Source organism: Melozone crissalis, unplaced genomic scaffold (assembly GCF_028551555.1).
Source record: "Melozone crissalis strain CALT ecotype California unplaced genomic scaffold, PUWL_Pcris_2 ptg000045l_1, whole genome shotgun sequence".
NCBI lineage: Eukaryota > Metazoa > Chordata > Aves > Passeriformes > Passerellidae > Melozone > Melozone crissalis.
In genome coordinates, this window is record NW_026535823.1 from 778,551 (window position 1) to 795,590 (window position 17,040).

The following is a 17,040-nucleotide window of genomic DNA, read 5'->3' on the forward strand; positions in this document are numbered from 1 at the left end:
CAGAGCACTGTGAGCGGCAGAATCGTCTTGGCGCGAACAAGCAGCTTCTTCGTCTCCGGCAGCCGGAGAGAGCGGCAACTTCGTAAAGGTGATGAAACAAGCTGTACAACACTGCGATTGTGTGCGCAGCTTGCCAACTGAGAGAAAACAGTACCTGACCACTCTCCTGCCTTTTCTATTCACATGAACATTCGATTGCAAGCTGTTTTGGACAACTTTCTTTCTCTTCTTGCAAAACACTCGGCAGACCTCCGTGCAGCCTCTAGAACACGATGGGAGATGTTTTCTGTGCTGGCACAGTTTCTCCTTGCCAGACAGAGTGGAAAAGCTTTTTGCTAAGATGTAGACGAGAAGAGAGGCTAAAGAAGCAGGTACGGTGCTCTGCAGAGCTAAGCACAGCTCCCGTGCCTCTTTCGGCAGAAGGCACACACCGAAGAGCACAGTGAGCGGCAGAATCGTCTTTGCGCGAAGAAGCAGCTTCTTCGTCTCCGGGAGCCGGAGAGAGCGGCAGCTTCGCAAAGGTGATGAAACAAGCTGTACAACACTGCGATTGTGTGCGCAGCTTGCCAAGTGAGAGAAAACAGTACCTGACCACTCTCCTGCCTTTTCTATTCACATGAACATTCGATTGCAAGCTGTTTTGGACAACTTTCTTTCTCTTCTTGCAAAACACTCGGCAGACCTCCGTGCAGCCTCTAGAACACGATGGGAGATGTTTTCTGTGCTGGCACAGTTTCTCCTTGCCAGACAGAGTGGAAAAGCTTTTTGCTAAGATGTAGACGAGAAGAGAGGCTAAAGACGAAGGTACCGTGCTCCGCAGAGCTAAGCACCGCTCCCGGGCCTCTTTCGGCAGAAGGCGCACAACGCAGAGCACTGTGAGCGGCAGAATCGTCTTTGCGCGAAGAAGCAGCTTGTTCGTCTCCGGGAGCCGGAGAGAGCGGCAACTTCGCAAAGGTGATGAAACAAGCTGTACAACACTGCGATTGTGTTCGCAGCTTGCCAACTGAGAGAAAACAGTACCTGACCACTCTCCTGCCTTTTCCATTCACATGAACATTCGATTGCAAGCTGTTTTGGACAACTTTCTTTCTCTTCTTGCAAAACACTCGGCAGACCTCCGTGCAGCCTCTAGAACACGATGGGAGATGTTTTCTGTGCTGGCACAGTTTGTCCTTGCCAGACAGAGTGGAAAGCTTTTTGCTAAGATGTAGACGAGAAGAGAGGCTAAAGACGAAGGTACGGTGCTCTGCAGAGCTAAGCACCGCTCCCGGGCCTCTTTCGGCAGAAGGCGCACACCGCAGAGCACTGTGAGCGGCAGAATCGTCTTTGCGCGAAGAAGCAGCTTCTTCGTCTCCGGGAGCCGGAGAGAGCGGCAGCTTCGCAAAGGTGATGAAACAAGCTGTACAACACTGCGATTGTGTGCGCAGCTTGCCAACTGAGAGAAAACAGTACCAGACCACTCTCCTGCATTTTCTATTCACATGAACATTCGATTGCAAGCTGTTTTGACAACTTTCTTTCTCTTCTTGCAAAACACTCGGCAGACCTCCGTGCAGCCTCTAGAACACGATGGGAGATGTTTTCTGTGCTGGCACAGTTTCTCCTTCCCAGACAGAGTGGAAAAGCTTTTAGCTAAGATGTAGACGAGAAGAGAGGCTAAAGACGAAGGTACAGTGCTCTGCAGAGCTAAGCACCGCTCCCGTGCCTCTTTCGGCAGAAGGCGCACACCGCAGAGCACTGTGAGCGGCAGAATCGTCTTTGCGCGAAGAAGCAGCTTCTTCGTCTCCGGGAGCCGGAGAGAGCGGCAACTTCGCAAAGGTGATGAAACAAGCTGTACAACACTGCGATTGTGTGCGCAGCTTGCCAAATGAGAGAAAACAGTACCTGACCACTCTCCTGCCTTTTTTATTCACATGAACATTCGGTTTCAAGCTGTTTTGGACAACTTTCTTTCTCTTCTTGCAAAACACTCGGCAGACCTCCGTGCAGCCTCTAGAACACGATGGGAGATGTTTTCTGTGCTGGCACAGTTTCTCCTTGCCAGACAGAGTGGAAAAGCTTTTTGCTAAGATGTAGACGAGAAGAGAGGCTAAAGACGAAGGTACGGTGCTCTGCAAAGCTAAGCACCGCTCCCGGGCCTCTTTCGGCAGAAGGCGCACACCGCAGAGCACTGTGAGCGGCAGAATCGTCTTTGCGCGAACAAGCAGCTTCTTCGTCTCCGGCAGGCGGAGAGAGCGGCAACTTCGTAAAGGTGATGAAACAAGCTGTACAACACTGCGATTGTGTGCGCAGCTTGCCAAGTGAGAGAAAACAGTACCTGACCACTCTCCTGCCTTTTCTATTCACATGAACATTCGATTGCAAGCTGTTTTGGACAACTTTCTTTCTCTTCTTGCAAAACACTCGGCAGACCTCCGTGCAGCCTCTAGAACACGATGGGAGATGTTTTCTGTGCTGGCACAGTTTCTCCTTGCCAGACAGAGTGGAAAAGCTTTTTGCTAAGATGTAGACGAGAAGAGAGGCTAAAGACGAAGGTACGGTGCTCTGCAGAGCTAAGCACCGCTCCCGGGCCTCTTTCGGCAGAAGGCGCACACCGCAGAGCACTGTGAGCGGCAGAATCGTCTTTGCGCGAAGAAGCAGCTTGTTCGTCTCCGGGAGCCGGAGAGAGCGGCAACTTCGCAAAGGTGATGAAACAAGCTGTACAACACTGCGATTGTGTGCGCAGCTTGCCAACTGAGAGAAAACAGTACCTGACCACTCTCCTGCCTTTTCCATTCACATGAACATTCGATTGCAAGCTGTTTTGGACAACTTTCTTTCTCTTCTTGCAAAACACTCGGCAGACCTCCGTGCAGCCTCTAGAACACGATGGGAGATGTTTTCTGTGCTGGCACAGTTTGTCCTTGCCAGACAGAGTGGAAAGTTTTTGCTAAGATGTAGACGAGAAGAGAGGCTAAAGACGAAGGTACGGTGCTCTGCAGAGCTAAGCACCGCTCCCGGGCCTCTTTCGGCAGAAGGCGCACACCGCAGAGCACTGTGAGCGGCAGAATCGTCTTTGCGCGAAGAAGCAGCTTCTTCGTCTCCGGGAGCCGGAGAGAGCGGCAACATCGCAAAGGTGATGAAACAAGCTGTACAACACTGCGATTGTGTGCGCAGCTTGCCAACTGAGAGAAAACAGTACCAGACCACTCTCCTGCATTTTCTATTCACATGAACATTCGATTGCAAGCTGTTTTGACAACTTTCTTTCTCTTCTTGCAAAACACTCGGCAGACCTCCGTGCAGCCTCTAGAACACGATGGGAGATGTTTTCTGTGCTGGCACAGTTTCTCCTTGCCAGACAGAGTGGAAAAGCTTTTTGCTAAGATGTAGACGAGAAGAGAGGCTAAAGACGAAGGCACGGTGCTCTGCAAAGCTAAGCACCGCTCCCGGGCCTCTTTCGGCAGAAGGCGCACACCGCAGAGCACTGTGAGCGGCAGAATCGTCTTTGCGCGAACAAGCAGCTTCTTCGTCTCCGGCAGCCGGAGAGAGCGGCAACTTCGTAAAGGTGATGAAACAAGCTGTACAACACTGCGATTGTGTGCGCAGCTTGCCAACTGAGAGAAAACAGTACCTGACCACTCTCCTGCCTTTTCTATTCACATGAACATTCGATTGCAAGCTGTTTTGGACAACTTTCTTTCTCTTCTTGCAAAACACTCGGCAGACCTCCGTGCAGCCTCTAGAACACGATGGGAGTTGTTTTCTGTGCTGGCACAGTTTCTCCTTGCCAGACAGAGTGGAAAAGCTTTTTGCTAAGATGTAGACGAGAAGAGAGGCTAAAGAAGCAGGTACGGTGCTCTGCAGAGCTAAGCACAGCTCCCGTGCCTCTTTCGGCAGAAGGCACACACCGAAGAGCACAGTGAGCGGCAGAATCGTCTTTGCGCGAAGAAGCAGCTTCTTCGTCTCCGGGAGCCGGAGAGAGCGGCAACTTCGCAAAGGTGATGAAACAAGCTGTACAACACTGCGATTGTGTGCGCAGCTTGCCAACTGAGAGAAAACAGTACCTGACCACTCTCCTGCCTTTTCTATTCACATGAACATTCGATTGCAAGCTGTTTTGGACAACTTTCTTTCTCTTCTTGCAAAACACTCGGCAGACCTCCGTGCAGCCTCTAGAACACGATGGGAGATGTTTTTTGTGCTGGCACAGTTTCTCCTTGCCAGACAGAGTGGAGAAGCTTTTTGCTAAGATGTAGACGAGAAGAGAGGCTAAAGACGAAGGTACGGTGCTCTGCAGAGCTAAGCACCGCTCCCGGACCACTTTCGGCAGAAGGCGCACACCGCAGAGCACTGTGAGCGGCAGAATCGTCTTTGCGCGAAGAAGCAGCTTCTTCGTCTCCGGGAGCCGGAGAGAGCGGCAACATCGCAAAGGTGATGAAACAAGCTGTACAACACTGCGATTGTGTGCGCAGCTTGCCAACTGAGAGAAAACAGTACCTGACCACTCTCCTGCCTTTTCTATTCACATGAACATTCGATTGCAAGCTGTTTTGGACAACTTTCTTTCTCTTCTTGCAAAACACTCGGCAGACCTCCGTGCAGCCTCTAGAACACGATGGGAGATGTTTTCTGTGCTGGCACAGTTTCTCCTTGCCAGACAGAGTGGAAAAGCTTTTTGCTAAGATGTAGACGAGAAGAGAGGCTAAAGACGAAGGCACGGTGCTCTGCAAAGCTAAGCACCGCTCCCGGGCCTCTTTCGGCAGAAGGCGCACACCGCAGAGCACTGTGAGCGGCAGAATCGTCTTTGCGCGAACAAGCAGCTTCTTCGTCTCCGGCAGCCGGAGAGAGCGGCAACTTCGTAAAGGTGATGAAACAAGCTGTACAACACTGCGATTGTGTGCGCAGCTTGCCAACTGAGAGAAAACAGTACCTGACCACTCTCCTGCCTTTTCTATTCACATGAACATTCGATTGCAAGCTGTTTTGGACAACTTTCTTTCTCTTCTTGCAAAACACTCGGCAGACCTCCGTGCAGCCTCTAGAACACGATGGGAGTTGTTTTCTGTGCTGGCACAGTTTCTCCTTGCCAGACAGAGTGGAAAAGCTTTTTGCTAAGATGTAGACGAGAAGAGAGGCTAAAGAAGCAGGTACGGTGCTCTGCAGAGCTAAGCACAGCTCCCGTGCCTCTTTCGGCAGAAGGCACACACCGAAGAGCACAGTGAGCGGCAGAATCGTCTTTGCGCGAAGAAGCAGCTTCTTCGTCTCCGGGAGCCGGAGAGAGCGGCAACTTCGCAAAGGTGATGAAACAAGCTGTACAACACTGCGATTGTGTGCGCAGCTTGCCAACTGAGAGAAAACAGTACCTGACCACTCTCCTGCCTTTTCTATTCACATGAACATTCGATTGCAAGCTGTTTTGGACAACTTTCTTTCTCTTCTTGCAAAACACTCGGCAGACCTCCGTGCAGCCTCTAGAACACGATGGGAGATGTTTTTTGTGCTGGCACAGTTTCTCCTTGCCAGACAGAGTGGAGAAGCTTTTTGCTAAGATGTAGACGAGAAGAGAGGCTAAAGACGAAGGTACGGTGCTCTGCAGAGCTAAGCACCGCTCCCGGACCACTTTCGGCAGAAGGCGCACACCGCAGAGCACTGTGAGCGGCAGAATCGTCTTTGCGCGAAGAAGCAGCTTCTTCGTCTCCGGGAGCCGGAGAGAGCGGCAACATCGCAAAGGTGATGAAACAAGCTGTACAACACTGCGATTGTGTGCGCAGCTTGCCAACTGAGAGAAAACAGTACCTGACCACTCTCCTGCCTTTTCTATTCACATGAACATTCGATTGCAAGCTGTTTTGGACAACTTTCTTTCTCTTCTTGCAAAACACTCGGCAGACCTCCGTGCAGCCTCTAGAACACGATGGGAGATGTTTTCTGTGCTGGCACAGTTTCTCCTTGCCAGACAGAGTGGAAAAGCTTTTTGCTAAGATGTAGACGAGAAGAGAGGCTAAAGACGAAGGTACGGTGCTCTGCAGAGCTAAGCACCGCTCCCGGGCCTCTTTCGGCAGAAGGCGCACACCGCAGAGCACTGTGAGCGGCAGAATCGTCTTTGCGCGAAGAAGCAGCTTGTTCGTCTCCGGGAGCCGGAGAGAGCGGCAACTTCGCAAAGGTGATGAAACAAGCTGTACAACACTGCGATTGTGTGCGCAGCTTGCCAACTGAGAGAAAACAGTACCTGACCACTCTCCTGCCTTTTCCATTCACATGAACATTCGATTGCAAGCTGTTTTGGACAACTTTCTTTCTCTTCTTGCAAAACACTCGGCAGACCTCCGTGCAGCCTCTAGAACACGATGGGAGATGTTTTCTGTGCTGGCACAGTTTCTCCTTGCCAGACAGAGTGGAAAAGCTTTTTGCTAAGATGTAGACGAGAAGAGAGGCTAAAGACGAAGGTACGGTGCTCTGCAGAGCTAAGCACCGCTCCCGGACCTCTTTCGGCAGAAGGCGCACACCGCAGATCACCGTGAGCGGCAGAATCGTCTTTGCGCGAAGAAGCAGCTTCTTCGTCTCCGGGAGCCGGAGAGAGCGGCAGCTTCGCAAAGGTGATGAAACAAGCTGTACAACACTGCGATTGTGTGCGCAGCTTGCCAAGTGAGAGAAAACAGTACCTGACCACTCTCCTGCCTTTTCTATTCACATGAACATTCGATTGCAAGCTGTTTTGGACAACTTTCTTTCTCTTCTTGCAAAACACTCGGCAGACCTCCGTGCAGCCTCTAGAACACGATGGGAGATGTTTTCTGTGCTGGCACAGTTTCTCCTTGCCAGACAGAGTGGAAAAGCTTTTTGCTAAGATGTAGACGAGAAGAGAGGCTAAAGACGAAGGTACGGTGCTCCGCAGAGCTAAGCACCGCTCCCGGGCCTCTTTCGGCAGAAGGCGCACACCGCAGAGCACTGTGAGCGGCAGAATCGTCTTTGCGCGAAGAAGCAGCTTGTTCGTCTCCGGGAGCCGGAGAGAGCGGCAACTTCGCAAAGGTGATGAAACAAGCTGTACAACACTGCGATTGTGTTCGCAGCTTGCCAACTGAGAGAAAACAGTACCTGACCACTCTCCTGCCTTTTCCATTCACATGAACATTCGATTGCAAGCTGTTTTGGACAACTTTCTTTCTCTTCTTGCAAAACACTCGGCAGACCTCCGTGCAGCCTCTAGAACACGATGGGAGATGTTTTCTGTGCTGGCACAGTTTGTCCTTGCCAGACAGAGTGGAAAGCTTTTTGCTAAGATGTAGACGAGAAGAGAGGCTAAAGACGAAGGTACGGTGCTCTGCAGAGCTAAGCACCGCTCCCGGGCCTCTTTCGGCAGAAGGCGCACACCGCAGAGCACTGTGAGCGGCAGAATCGTCTTTGCGCGAAGAAGCAGCTTCTTCGTCTCCGGGAGCCGGAGAGAGCGGCAGCTTCGCAAAGGTGATGAAACAAGCTGTACAACACTGCGATTGTGTGCGCAGCTTGCCAACTGAGAGAAAACAGTACCAGACCACTCTCCTGCATTTTCTATTCACATGAACATTCGATTGCAAGCTGTTTTGACAACTTTCTTTCTCTTCTTGCAAAACACTCGGCAGACCTCCGTGCAGCCTCTAGAACACGATGGGAGATGTTTTCTGTGCTGGCACAGTTTCTCCTTCCCAGACAGAGTGGAAAAGCTTTTAGCTAAGATGTAGACGAGAAGAGAGGCTAAAGACGAAGGTACAGTGCTCTGCAGAGCTAAGCACCGCTCCCGTGCCTCTTTCGGCAGAAGGCGCACACCGCAGAGCACTGTGAGCGGCAGAATCGTCTTTGCGCGAAGAAGCAGCTTCTTCGTCTCCGGGAGCCGGAGAGAGCGGCAACTTCGCAAAGGTGATGAAACAAGCTGTACAACACTGCGATTGTGTGCGCAGCTTGCCAAATGAGAGAAAACAGTACCTGACCACTCTCCTGCCTTTTTTATTCACATGAACATTCGGTTTCAAGCTGTTTTGGACAACTTTCTTTCTCTTCTTGCAAAACACTCGGCAGACCTCCGTGCAGCCTCTAGAACACGATGGGAGATGTTTTCTGTGCTGGCACAGTTTCTCCTTGCCAGACAGAGTGGAAAAGCTTTTTGCTAAGATGTAGACGAGAAGAGAGGCTAAAGACGAAGGTACGGTGCTCTGCAAAGCTAAGCACCGCTCCCGGGCCTCTTTCGGCAGAAGGCGCACACCGCAGAGCACTGTGAGCGGCAGAATCGTCTTTGCGCGAAGAAGCAGCTTCTTCGTCTCCGGGAGCCGGAGAGAGCGGCAACTTCGCAAAGGTGATGAAACAAGCTGTACAACACTGCGATTGTGTGCGCAGCTTGCCAAGTGAGAGAAAACAGTACCTGACCACTCTCCTGCCTTTTCTATTCACATGAACATTCGATTGCAAGCTGTTTTGGACAACTTTCTTTCTCTTCTTGCAAAACACTCGGCAGACCTCCGTGCAGCCTCTAGAACACGATGGGAGATGTTTTCTGTGCTGGCACAGTTTCTCCTTGCCAGACAGAGTGGAAAAGCTTTTTGCTAAGATGTAGACGAGAAGAGAGGCTAAAGACGAAGGTACGGTGCTCTGCAGAGCTAAGCACCGCTCCCGGGCCTCTTTCGGCAGAAGGCGCACACCGCAGAGCACTGTGAGCGGCAGAATCGTCTTTGCGCGAAGAAGCAGCTTGTTCGTCTCCGGGAGCCGGAGAGAGCGGCAACTTCGCAAAGGTGATGAAACAAGCTGTACAACACTGCGATTGTGTGCGCAGCTTGCCAACTGAGAGAAAACAGTACCTGACCACTCTCCTGCCTTTTCCATTCACATGAACATTCGATTGCAAGCTGTTTTGGACAACTTTCTTTCTCTTCTTGCAAAACACTCGGCAGACCTCCGTGCAGCCTCTAGAACACGATGGGAGATGTTTTCTGTGCTGGCACAGTTTGTCCTTGCCAGACAGAGTGGAAAGTTTTTGCTAAGATGTAGACGAGAAGAGAGGCTAAAGACGAAGGTACGGTGCTCTGCAGAGCTAAGCACCGCTCCCGGGCCTCTTTCGGCAGAAGGCGCACACCGCAGAGCACTGTGAGCGGCAGAATCGTCTTTGCGCGAAGAAGCAGCTTCTTCGTCTCCGGGAGCCGGAGAGAGCGGCAACATCGCAAAGGTGATGAAACAAGCTGTACAACACTGCGATTGTGTGCGCAGCTTGCCAACTGAGAGAAAACAGTACCAGACCACTCTCCTGCATTTTCTATTCACATGAACATTCGATTGCAAGCTGTTTTGACAACTTTCTTTCTCTTCTTGCAAAACACTCGGCAGACCTCCGTGCAGCCTCTAGAACACGATGGGAGATGTTTTCTGTGCTGGCACAGTTTCTCCTTCCCAGACAGAGTGGAAAAGCTTTTTGCTAAGATGTAGACGAGAAGAGAGGCTAAAGACGAAGGTACAGTGCTCTGCAGAGCTAAGCACCGCTCCCGTGCCTCTTTCGGCAGAAGGCGCACACCGCAGAGCACAGTGAGCGGCAGAATCGTCTTTGCGCGAAGAAGCAGCTTCTTCGTCTCCGGGAGCCGGAGAGAGCGGCAACTTCGCAAAGGTGATGAAACAAGCTGTACAACACTGCGATTGTGTGCGCAGCTTGCCAAATGAGAGAAAACAGTACCTGACCACTCTCCTGCCTTTTTTATTCACATGAACATTCGGTTTCAAGCTGTTTTGGACAACTTTCTTTCTCTTCTTGCAAAACACTCGGCAGACCTCCGTGCAGCCTCTAGAACACGATGGGAGATGTTTTCTGTGCTGGCACAGTTTCTCCTTGCCAGACAGAGTGGAAAAGCTTTTTGCTAAGATGTAGACGAGAAGAGAGGCTAAAGACGAAGGCACGGTGCTCTGCAAAGCTAAGCACCGCTCCCGGGCCTCTTTCGGCAGAAGGCGCACACCGCAGAGCACTGTGAGCGGCAGAATCGTCTTTGCGCGAACAAGCAGCTTCTTCGTCTCCGGCAGCCGGAGAGAGCGGCAACTTCGTAAAGGTGATGAAACAAGCTGTACAACACTGCGATTGTGTGCGCAGCTTGCCAACTGAGAGAAAACAGTACCTGACCACTCTCCTGCCTTTTCTATTCACATGAACATTCGATTGCAAGCTGTTTTGGACAACTTTCTTTCTCTTCTTGCAAAACACTCGGCAGACCTCCGTGCAGCCTCTAGAACACGATGGGAGTTGTTTTCTGTGCTGGCACAGTTTCTCCTTGCCAGACAGAGTGGAAAAGCTTTTTGCTAAGATGTAGACGAGAAGAGAGGCTAAAGAAGCAGGTACGGTGCTCTGCAGAGCTAAGCACAGCTCCCGTGCCTCTTTCGGCAGAAGGCACACACCGAAGAGCACAGTGAGCGGCAGAATCGTCTTTGCGCGAAGAAGCAGCTTCTTCGTCTCCGGGAGCCGGAGAGAGCGGCAACATCGCAAAGGTGATGAAACAAGCTGTACAACACTGCGATTGTGTGCGCAGCTTGCCAACTGAGAGAAAACAGTACCTGACCACTCTCCTGCCTTTTCTATTCACATGAACATTCGATTGCAAGCTGTTTTGGACAACTTTCTTTCTCTTCTTGCAAAACACTCGGCAGACCTCCGTGCAGCCTCTAGAACACGATGGGAGATGTTTTCTGTGCTGGCACAGTTTCTCCTTGCCAGACAGAGTGGAAAAGCTTTTTGCTAAGATGTAGACGAGAAGAGAGGCTAAAGACGAAGGTACGGTGCTCTGCAGAGCTAAGCACCGCTCCCGGGCCTCTTTCGGCAGAAGGCGCACACCGCAGAGCACTGTGAGCGGCAGAATCGTCTTTGCGCGAAGAAGCAGCTTGTTCGTCTCCGGGAGCCGGAGAGAGCGGCAACTTCGCAAAGGTGATGAAACAAGCTGTACAACACTGCGATTGTGTTCGCAGCTTGCCAACTGAGAGAAAACAGTACCTGACCACTCTCCTGCCTTTTCCATTCACATGAACATTCGATTGCAAGCTGTTTTGGACAACTTTCTTTCTCTTCTTGCAAAACACTCGGCAGACCTCCGTGCAGCCTCTAGAACACGATGGGAGATGTTTTCTGTGCTGGCACAGTTTCTCCTTGCCAGACAGAGTGGAAAAGCTTTTTGCTAAGATGTAGACGAGAAGAGAGGCTAAAGACGAAGGTACGGTGCTCTGCAGAGCTAAGCACCGCTCCCGGACCTCTTTCGGCAGAAGGCGCACACCGCAGATCACAGTGAGCGGCAGAATCGTCTTTGCGCGAAGAAGCAGCTTCTTCGTCTCCGGGAGCCGGAGAGAGCGGCAACTTCGCAAAGGTGATGAAACAAGCTGTACAACACTGCGATTGTGTTCGCAGCTTGCCAACTGAGAGAAAACAGTACCTGACCACTCTCCTGCCTTTTCCATTCACATGAACATTCGATTGCAAGCTGTTTTGGACAACTTTCTTTCTCTTCTTGCAAAACACTCGGCAGACCTCCGTGCAGCCTCTAGAACACGATGGGAGATGTTTTCTGTGCTGGCACAGTTTCTCCTTGCCAGACAGAGTGGAAAAGCTTTTTGCTAAGATGTAGACGAGAAGAGAGGCTAAAGAAGCAGGTACGGTGCTCTGCAGAGCTAAGCACCGCTCCCGGACCTCTTTCGGCAGAAGGCGCACACCGCAGAGCACTGTGAGCGGCAGAATCGTCTTTGCGCGAAGAAGCAGCTTCTTCGTCTCCGGGAGCCGGAGAGAGCGGCAACTTCGCAAAGGTGATAAAACAAGCTGTACAACACTGCGATTGTGTGCGCAGCTTGCCAACTGAGAGAAAACAGTACCTGACCACTCTCCTGCCTTTTCTATTCACATGAACATTCGATTGCAAGCTGTTTTGGACAACTTTCTTTCTCTTCTTGCAAAACACTCGGCAGACCTCCGTGCAGCCTCTAGAACACGATGGGAGATGTTTTCTGTGCTGGCACAGTTTCTCCTTGCCAGACAGAGTGGAAAAGCTTTTTGCTAAGATGTAGACGAGAAGAGAGGCTAAAGAAGCAGGTACGGTGCTCTGCAGAGCTAAGCACAGCTCCCGTGCCTCTTTCGGCAGAAGGCACACACCGAAGAGCACAGTGAGCGGCAGAATCGTCTTTGCGCGAAGAAGCAGCTTCTTCGTCTCCGGGAGCCGGAGAGAGCGGCAACTTCGCAAAGGTGATGAAACAAGCTGTACAACACTGCGATTGTGTGCGCAGCTTGCCAAGTGAGAGAAAACAGTACCTGACCACTCTCCTGCCTTTTCTATTCACATGAACATTCGATTGCAAGCTGTTTTGGACAACTTTATTTCTCTTCTTGCAAAACACTCGGCAGACCTCCGTGCAGCCTCTAGAACACGATGGGAGATGTTTTCTGTGCTGGCACAGTTTCTCCTTGCCAGACAGAGTGGAAAAGCTTTTTGCTAAGATGTAGACGAGAAGAGAGGCTAAAGACGAAGGTACGGTGCTCTGCAGAGCTAAGCACCGCTCCCGGGCCTCTTTCGGCAGAAGGCGCACACCGCAGAGCACTGTGAGCGGCAGAATCGTCTTTGCGCGAAGAAGCAGCTTGTTCGTCTCCGGGAGCCGGAGAGAGCGGCAACTTCGCAAAGGTGATGAAACAAGCTGTACAACACTGCGATTGTGTTCGCAGCTTGCCAACTGAGAGAAAACAGTACCTGACCACTCTCCTGCCTTTTCCATTCACATGAACATTCGATTGCAAGCTGTTTTGGACAACTTTCTTTCTCTTCTTGCAAAACACTCGGCAGACCTCCGTGCAGCCTCTAGAACACGATGGGAGATGTTTTCTGTGCTGGCACAGTTTGTCTTGCCAGACAGAGTGGAAAGCTTTTTGCTAAGATGTAGACGAGAAGAGAGGCTAAAGACGAAGGTACGGTGCTCTGCAGAGCTAAGCACCGCTAGCAGGCCTCTTTCGGCAGAAGGCGCACACCGCAGAGCACTGTGAGCGGCAGAATCGTCTTTGCGCGAAGAAGCAGCTTCTTCGTCTCCGGGAGCCGGAGAGAGCGGCAACTTCGCAAAGGTGATGAAACAAGCTGTACAACACTGCGATTGTGTGCGCAGCTTGCCAACTGAGAGAAAACAGTACCTGACCACTCTCCTGCCTTTTCTATTCACATGAACATTCGATTGCAAGCTGTTTTGGACAACTTTCTTTCTCTTCTTGCAAAACACTCGGCAGACCTCCGTGCAGCCTCTAGAACACGATGGGAGATGTTTTCTGTGCTGGCACAGTTTCTCCTTGCCAGACAGAGTGGAAAAGCTTTTTGCTAAGATGTAGACGAGAAGAGAGGCTAAAGACGAAGGTACGGTGCTCTGCAGAGCTAAGCACCGCTCCCGGACCTCTTTCGGCAGAAGGCGCACACCGCAGAGCACTGTGAGCGGCAGAATCGTCTTTGCGCGAAGAAGCAGCTTCTTCGTCTCCGGCAGCCGGGGAGAGCGGCAACTTCGCAAAGGTGATGAAACAAGCTGTACAACACTGCGATTGTGTGCGCAGCTTGCCAAGTGAGAGAAAACAGTACCTGACCACTCTCCTGCCTTTTCTATTCACATGAACATTCGATTGCAAGCTGTTTTGGAAAACTTTCTTTCTCTTCTTGCAAAACACTCGGCAGACCTCCGTGCAGCCTCTAGAACACGATGGGAGATGTTTTCTGTGCTGGCACAGTTTCTCCTTGCCAGACAGAGTGGAAAAGATTTTAGCTAAGATGTAGACGAGAAGAGAGGCTAAAGACGAAGGTACGGTGCTCTGCAGAGCTAAGCACCGCTCCCGGACCTCTTTCGGCAGAAGGCGCACACCGCAGAGCACTGTGAGCGGCAGAATCGTCTTTGCGCGAAGAAGCAGCTTCTTCGTCTCCGGGAGCCGGAGAGAGCGGCAACTTCGCAAAGGTGATAAAACAAGCTGTACAACACTGCGATTGTGTGCGCAGCTTGCCAACTGAGAGAAAACAGTACCTGACCACTCTCCTGCCTTTTCTATTCCCTTGAACATTCGATTGCAAGCTGTTTTGGACAACTTTCTTTCTCTTCTTGCAAAACACTCGGCAGACCTCCGTGCAGCCTCTAGAACACGATGGGAGATGTTTTCTGTTCTGGCAAAGTTTCTCCTTGCCAGACAGAGTGGAAAAGCTTTTTGCAAAGATGTAGACGAGAAGAGAGGCTAAAGACGAAGGTACGGTGCTCTGCAGAGCTAAGCACCGCTCCCGGACCTCTTTGGGCAGAAGGCGCACACCGCAGAGCACTGTGAGCGGCAGAATCGTCTTTGCGCGAAGAAGCAGCTTCTTCGTCTCCGGGAGCCGGAGAGAGCGGCAACTTCGCAAAGGTGATGAAACAAGCTGTACAACACTGCGATTGTGTGCGCAGCTTGCCAACTGAGAGAAAACAGTACCTGACCACTCTCCTGCCTTTCTATTCACATGAACATTCGATTGCAAGCTGTTTTGGACAACTTTCTTTCTCTTCTTGCAAAACACTCGGCAGACCTCCGTGCAGCCTCTAGAACACGATGGGAGATGTTTTCTGTGCTGGCACAGTTTCTCCTTGCCAGACAGAGTGGAAAAGCTTTTTGCTAAGATGTAGACGAGAAGAGAGGCTAAAGACGAAGGTACGGTGCTCGGCAGAGCTAAGCACCGCTCCCGGACCTCTTTCGGCAGAAGACGCACACTGCAGAGCACTGTGAGCGGCAGAATCGTCTTTGCGCGAAGAAGCAGCTTCTTCGTCTCCGGGAGCCGGAGAGAGCGGCAACTTCGCAAAGGTGATGAAACAAGCTGTACAACACTGCGATTGTGTGCGCAGCTTGCCAACTGAGAGAAAACAGTACCTGACCACTCTCCTGCCTTTTCTATTCACATGAACATTCGATTGCAAGCTGTTTTGGACAACTTTCTTTCTCTTCTTGCAAAACACACGGCAGACCTCCGTGCAGCCTCTAGAACACGATGGGAGATGTTTTCTGTGCTGGCACAGTTTCTCCTTGCCAGACAGAGTGGAAAAGCTTTTTGCTAAGATGTAGACGAGAAGCGTGGCTAAAGAAGCACGTATGGTACTCTGCAGAGCTAAGCATCGCTCCCGGACTTCTTTCGGCAGAAGGCGCACACCGCAGAGCACAGTGAGCGGCAGAATCGTCTTTGCGCGAAGAAGCAGCTTCTTCGTCTCCGGCAGCCGGAGAGAGCGGCAACTTGGCAAAGGTGATGAAACAAGCTGTACAACACTGCGATTGTGTGCGCAGCTTGCCAACTGAGAGAAAACAGTACCTGACCACTCTCCTGCCTTTCTATTCACATGAACATTCGATTGCAAGCTGTTTTGGACAACTTTCTTTCTCTTCTTGCAAAACACTCGGCAGACCTCCGTGCAGCCTCTAGAACACGATGGGAGATGTTTTTTTGTGCTGGCACAGTTTCTCCTTGCCAGACAGAGTGGAAAAGCTTTTTGCTAAGATGTAGACGAGAAGAGAGGCTAAAGACGAAGGTACGGTGCTCTGCAGAGCTAAGCACCGCTCCCGTGCGTCTTTCGGCAGAAGGCGCACACCGCAGAGCACTGTGAGCGGCAGAATCGTCTTTGCGCGAAGAAGCAGCTTCTTCGTCTCCGGGAGCCGGAGAGAGCGGCAGCTTCGCAAAGGTGATGAAACAAGCTGTACAAAACTGCGATTGTGTGCGCAGCTTGCCAAGTGAGAGAAAACAGTACCTGACCACTCTCCTGCCTTTTCTATTCACATGAACATTCGATTGCAAGCTGTTTTGGACAGCTTTATTTCTCTTCTTGCAAAACACTCGGCAGACCTCCGTGCAGCCTCTAGAACACGATGGGAGATGTTTTCTGTGCTGGCACAGTTTCTCCTTGCCAGACAGAGTGGAAAAGCTTTTTGCTGAGATGTAGACGAGAAGAGAGGCTAAAGACGAAGGTACGGTGCTCTGCAGAACTAAGCACCGCTCCCGGACCTCTTTCGGCAGAAGGCGCACACCGCAGAGCACTGTGAGCGGCAGAATCGTCTTTGCGCGAAGAAGCAGCTTCTTCGTCTCCGGGAGCCGGAGAGAGCGGCAACTTCGCAAAGGTGATGAAACAATCTGTACAACACTGCGATTGTGTGCGCAGCTTGCCAACTGAGAGAAAACAGTACCTGACCACTCTCCTGCCTTTTCTATTCACATGAACATTCGATTGCAAGCTGTTTTGGACAACTTTCTTTCTCTTCTTGCAAAACACTCGGCAGTCCTCCGTTCAGCCTCTAGAAGACGATGGGAGGTGTTTTCTGTGCTGGCACAGTTTCTCCTTGCCAGACAGAGTGGAAAAGCTTTTTGCTAAGATGAAGACGAGAAGCGAGGCTAAAGAAGCACGTATGGTGCTCTGCAGAGCTAAGCATCGCTACCGGACTTCTTTCGGCAGAAGGCGCACACCGCAGAGCACTGTGAGCGGCAGAATCGTCTTTGCGCGAAGAAGCAGCTTCCTAGACTCCGGCAGCCGGAGAGAGCGGCAACATCGCAAAGGTGATAAAACAAGCTGTACAACACTGCGATTGTGTGCGCAGCTTGCCAAGTGAGAGAAAACAGTACCTGACCACTCTCCTGCCTTTTCTATTCACATGAACATTCGATTGGAAGCTGTTTTGGACAACTTTCTTTCTCTTCTTGCAAAACACTCGGCAGAACTCCGTGCAGCTTCTAGAACACGATGGGAGAAGTTTTCTGTGCTGGCAAAGTTTCTCCTTGCCAGACAGAGTGGAAAAGCTTTTTGCTAAGATGTAGACGAGAAGAGAGGCTAAAGACGAAGGTACGGTGCTCTGCAGAGCTAAGCACCGCTCCCGGACCTCTTTCGGCAGAAGGCGCACACCGCAGAGCACTGTGAGCGGCACAATCGTCTTTGCGCGAAGAAGCAGCTTCTTCGTCTCCGGCAGCCGGAGAGAGCGGCAACTTCGCAAAGGTGATGAAACAAGCTGTACAACACTGCGATTGTGTGCGCAGCTTGCCAACTGAGAGAAAACAGTACCTGACCACTCTC